We start from the raw sequence: 6,262 nt of genomic DNA, 5'->3' as shown, positions 1-6,262 counted from the left end.
CGAGGGCACAAGTTCGTAGTGGAGGTAACAAGCTAAACGTCGAAGTCCACGCAGAACTACTAGTGAGACTAAAGTCTCTCTGCAAAACATAAAATAGGCAAATGTGAGTACAAATGTACCCAGCAAGATTTACATCAGAACTATCTACATATGCATCGGTATCAATAAAGGGGGTGGTGGAGTTTAACTACAGCAAGCCAGCTTTGACTTACTGGCTAACCTGAACTACGACTGCAAGTAACTCTTTTGAGGTGGCGCACACGAGTCCACATATTCACCATATCAATACACCACTATGGATCTGCTCCTGTCTCTCTACGAGAAGGCCATCCATAGCACTCACGCTTATCTTGCGCATTAAGAGTATCCACTTCAAGTTATCTATGAACTGTACAGGCAACCTAGAAGTCCTTTACCACGGACACGACTATTCTAATAGATGATGTTAACCCTGCAGGGGTGTGCTTCTTCACACACGCTCTCGCCACTTACCACCATGTACACGTCGTGTATCTCAGCAACCTTCAAGCAGAAGCCTGGCGAGGGAGTCGGCCACAACCTGACTAACCACACAAGTCTCTCATCTAGGTTTATCGCCTATTCGGGTTCCATCCGCAAGGAGATCCGACCGGGGTGTCGCTCATGGCCCTAAACGATGTGTACAGGGTTCCAAGACCACCAAACGGGTGACGCTTGGCATACCCGACCACGGTGCCTAGTCTGTCCCAAGCCCACCTATCCCGGGTGCCACTTGGTGGACTACTAACACTACCTACAAACACGAGAAACTAGTTGCAAGTCCTGGACAGAGATCATGTTGATTAATAAGTCGAGAGGGGTCGAGTTACCAGAACCCAATGTGTGGTAGTAACTGTTCATGGATCACAAACACAGAACTCAGTTCCTGAGGACGGCTGCAATGAGACAACCCACCATGTACTCCTATATGGCCTCTCATCGCTACCTTTACCAAATCGTGTTCACACACTTAGATCTCAATAGTAGGACATGTTCACAACTTTCAGACCTGAAACAACACTAAGCAATAGCAGGCATGACAAACAAGCATGAATGGGTAGGCACACCAGGGCTCAAACAACTCCTACTCATGCTAGTGGGTTTCATCTATTTATTGTGGCAATGACAGGTCATGCAGAGGAAAGGGGTTCAACTACCACAGCATGTAACAGTTGAAACGTTGTTATCCTAATTAAGGATGGCAATGGGTCGGGTTTGGATCGGGTTGAACAATATCAAATCCATATCCATATCCATGAAGACGGTCTTTGCCCACCCATGAAAAAATCCGCAGGTGAAAAATTGTGTCCATGTCCAAACCCGATGGATATCCATACCCACTGGATATCCATTGGGTCCTCTCTAGACATATAAATAAGACACAACACAATGTTAACATAAGCTCTTCCATTCTTTACTTCGTGGCATGCTAGGCTTCATTTATGGTAAATCAACCTCCACTAACAACATCAGATCATTTAGTATTTTTCTAACAGATGAGAATAACGAATCAGTTAACAAGGAGATAAAAATAAGGGAAGGGCGTTGGGGTATGTTACAGAGGGTATTGAATGTCAACTTATAAAAGTTATGATGGGGATTGTGTGATTTCTTTTGCATGTTTTGGATAACAAAGTGTAAAATTGCACTAGGACATGTAACTGTGGGGTAGGGATAGCCGGATTTGCCCATTAAGTCATACTATCGGGTCGGGTTTGGATATACCCACAGGTACAAGATTATATCCATGCCCTACCCACGAGCAATCGGGTCGGGTTTGGGCGCTGCTCATGGACAGAAAAGCATATCCAAACCCTATCCATTCGGGTCGGATATCCAAAGATATCCATGTCCATGGATAAAATTGCCATCCTTAATCCTAATGCAGTAAAAGAGAGCAGGAGCGAGAGAGTGGGATTGTATCGGAATGAACAAGGGGGTTTTTCTTGCCTGGCAGTTCTGAAGATAGTATAGCTCTTCATCGGTGTCATCGAGCTCAGCGCCGGAACGTCGTCTACTGAGAGGGGACAAATACCAGCAAACAGGGAAAGACACAATCAAGGCAATGCACAATATGATGCATGATCATGACATGGAAAAATGAGTGTGTTGGCCTAATGCAACTATAAAGAGGGTCGTTTGAGTCATTTTGAACCAAAGGTTCAACTTCATACTCAAACTATGAATTCAAATAGTGCATTATCATGTTTTGATCTAAACAACAATGTTAAGTTGTTTAAACATGCGTGAAACTAGTACAGATGGATAGATTGGATTTTTCTGATCACTTTTCATATATAAATCTTTGCATTTGGAGTTACATATTAATTTCTATGAATTTTAGAAGTTTTAGCTCTTTTCTGGAATTTCCTGAGTAAGAATAAATCCAGAAAAACCTATTACTGCGTCATGCTGACCTCAGCAGGTCTACAGGCGCCGTCTAGGTCAAACCTGACAAGTGGGGTCCGCACATCAGTGACAAAGGGCTGGTTAGTGTAGCTGACATGTGGGCCTGGTCAACGGTCAGGTCAGCAGGGTCGAAGCTGACTCGTGGGGCCACTAGATTAATCTAAACTAAACAGGGAATAAATTATTGTTAATTAAGGGTGCGGGGCCTAACTATCTGTGTCACTATGGTTAATTAACTAGGTGATTAAACCCTAATTAAGCAGCCATGTCATCATCACCAGATCTACACCGGCGATGACCAAACCGACGGCGAGAGCTCGCTCGACTCGTGATAGGGACGACAGTTCATCGCGCTGTTGGCACCAGGGAGGGCCTCTCGCTCGTCCGCATCCAAAGTACTGGACGGGAGGCCGCGGGGTGGCCGGAAACAGCGCCGGCGGCGAGCTACGGCGGCGGCCCAAGATTAGGCACGGTGGGGAACTTCACTGGAGGGCAGTTTCGCGTGGAAGAGAGAGGGAGAAGGGGCGGTGGCTCACGGCGGTTCCAGCAAAGGTGACGGCAAGGACGGGGGTGCACTGGACAGAGCCAATCGGCGGTGGTGGTCGTCGGCATCCGAGGATGAGGAGGAGCCCGATGGCGATGTTGCTGCGCTTCCGAGGACGTGGGCTTCGATGGGGAGAAGTGGGCATGGGGGCGAAGCTCGGGGGTACGTTTCGGCAGCGAGGGGTGGCTGGTGGCCGTGAGGACGATGGGTGGTGGCCATGGCTGCTCCTGACCGAGCTCGGGGACGAGTGATGGAGGGGAGGAGAGGGCCAGGGAAGGGGGAGGGAAAGAGGGGATCGAGGGCGTCTCCAGGGAGAAGACAAGCAGGAGGTGGTCGGGGCGCGTGGCCGCGCGCGCCGGACGCGTGCCCCTGTCCTCTTGGCGCGAGGAAGGGGACGACTGGCGCTGGTCAGTCGGCTTGGCCGGCCTGCTAGGCTAGAATAGCTGGGACGCCAGGTAAGTGGCCCAGGTAACTCTCTCTCTCTCTCTCTCTCTTTTATTTCCGTTTTCCATTTTCTGTAATTGTGTTTGGCTTTATTAAAAATGCTAGGGCAGTTTAAAAAATCATGAAACTGCTCAATGTCACTGTTTGAAATATTTCCAACAGCAAACATTTCAGTTTGTGATTATTTGAGCATTTAAAATATTATTAGCAATGAAATGCCCAAATACAAATACTACATGATTTAATTCAAAAATACATAATGGCCTAGAAAAATATGCACCATTTTTGGGAGAGGTTCTAGACCAATTCAAAAATGATGAACTTTTGTGAAGGGCATTTTGGGTTCATTGAAATGTTTTTCAGTTGAACCTGGTATTTTCAGGGGGGTGCTGGGGTTTGTTGATCCCCACTTTCGGTCTAAGAGAAATTTAAACATGGTGCAACACAAGACTAGCTAACCCAGAGCAGACCAGAACTAGGGATGTGACAACTCACCCCCACTAAGCAAGAATCTCGTCCCGAGATTCAAGACGTAGGGTAAGCAGACAGAAGGGAACATGAAGCTAGCACAATCTTCACGATCCAGGTTGTACTTCATAAGAGCGTTGATTCGGTCATCACCTTTGTCTCGACGTCTTGCTCTGAGAACTCCATCCAACATGATAATGGGAAGAAAGTAAACTCTCGAAGAATCGATCTTCTCGAAGATCGAGCAACCGACGATCAACTCACAGAACGAGACATAGCAACATCTCTCGAGATGAGACACGAAGCATACATCTAGAGGGATGGAGTGAAACAGATGACGAAGGTTCACTAGATAGACAACAATTTCACACCTAAGGGGGTGGTGAACGGTTGTGAACGTAGCAAGGAGTTGGGTTGCCATGATACCACAACGAGACACCTTCGATAAGGGTGACTCGTAGAATTATTACCTTAAGTGGCAAAAAGAATTACTTTTGATTCATAGATCATTGAAACTTTTATATCAGCCGAAGGCAAAATCACAACAATCATTGGCAGAGTGCGGTAGAATGGCATACTCGGACTAGAATGGATGATGTGGACTATCTTGTTGAATACAACGCAAGGAATGATTTTGCTTGCGCGTGCTCTCAAGAACTTGAGCATTTCCATATTCATCAAGGTTTTACCAACATCCGTGTCAAGGATCCTGGCAACACAACATACTACCATGATGAATAGTGATGGACGAGCAAATGTAAAGCAAGATAACACCTTCTCAGATTTCACCTTAGCGAGGCCAAGGAAACAAAATCTAGATGATCGACCGAGAGACATTTAGCACTCTGCTTCTAATGTTCTCCTTGATGTTCTAGCTACCACGATCATGCTTAAAAACATCGACATGGCCATCAAGTAAAGGTCGGACTTCGGGAGCACAAAATCCATAAGGATCAACTTCTAGAATAAGTCATGCGAGATCCTCATAGGAGGTGACCAAACGGCTTAATCAAGATACTACAACAATAGTGCTTCCAGCTAGGTGCGTCCACTTCACTGGAACCTATATCATAGTTCTTGGAAGAGGTTCCAACCATCATATCTGCCTGAGATTTAGATCTGGTTGGTAACAGAATATTTCAGACAACATGTCTGGAAAAGAAACTTTGCAACAAAAACCGACGAGATAATGTTGCGAGATTCTCGGGAAATGAACTACGGTAGTAAGCTCCAAAACATGAGCTGGTTCTGCAACACGTATGTGAATATGTTGTCCAGGACAAACATGATCACAAAAAAGTCTTACAATAAAACACTATGTAGTTCTGGTTGGGAACCATCATCGAGGATATCAGAATCTTGTACAAGTTGATCGGGTACCTTCAGGACTAGCACCTAGAACTTATTATCCTTGAACAAATCAATCAGTGGCTTGGTGTTCTACGGAATACATATGGAGTGGAGGTAATTAATCTACCAAACCATAGTATACTTTGCACATGCATGACTGACTTGGGATGATTCCAAAGGAAACAAAACAATCTTTCTCGAACTCACGACGGCAACTTGCACCAAGTGCACGTGAACCAGAGGAAGTCACTCCTTTCAACCGAACATATGCTTCATGAACGGAACATGAAGGTAATGCTTATAAAAGTTTCCAATACTAGCTAGATGTTTAACACGGATCATGGAGAAGATAATAATGTTGTTGATGGGCTCAACAAAAATTCATCTATGTTTCCATCTAAGTGGAGTTCCACAATTATGTGAATAATGTGATAGCATTGGTCAGACCCAAAAGATATAATGGTGTATGCTCGAGGGATCGACCACGAGTAGGACAACATTATGAATAACGTTGGTTCTGATTTGATTTGGCGACAACCCATACCCAACTCAAAGATTGGATAAGATGGTAGATCCATTAACTGATCACGAGGGTCAAACGATGAAAATACCATCTTCCTTCAATACACATATAAGATATCCCTTAAACTGAACTAAGTCGGACAAGCTCTTATCTTCCAAATCTCCAAGTTATTGTTTAGCTTAACAAACTAGCTCAGGGGTATGCAACACGGTCTCTTGGAGAAAAGGTGGTTCATAGGAAAACCATTCGATCACAAGCTCAACATAGCGGTCAGGTGACAACTTGGTGATACTTCCAAGAAGATATTCAGAATATCACGAACCACCGATATGTTATTAAGCTCAGGAGCATTCTTGCTTTTTAGGGCAAGACGATATGATCAGAAGAGCAAGGGATTCAATCCTAACTCAAAGATCGAAGAGTGCACCAGAAATAAGGACAAGGTCACACGATCAATCCTAGAATAGTGATTCGATAACCAACACGCTAAGAATGATATTAATGTC

This window comes from Triticum aestivum, chromosome 1B (assembly GCF_018294505.1).
Source record: "Triticum aestivum cultivar Chinese Spring chromosome 1B, IWGSC CS RefSeq v2.1, whole genome shotgun sequence".
Classification (NCBI taxonomy): Eukaryota; Viridiplantae; Streptophyta; class Magnoliopsida; order Poales; family Poaceae; genus Triticum; species Triticum aestivum.
The sequence above is the reverse complement of the archived record's forward strand: the minus strand, read 5'-3'. Positions refer to the sequence as shown.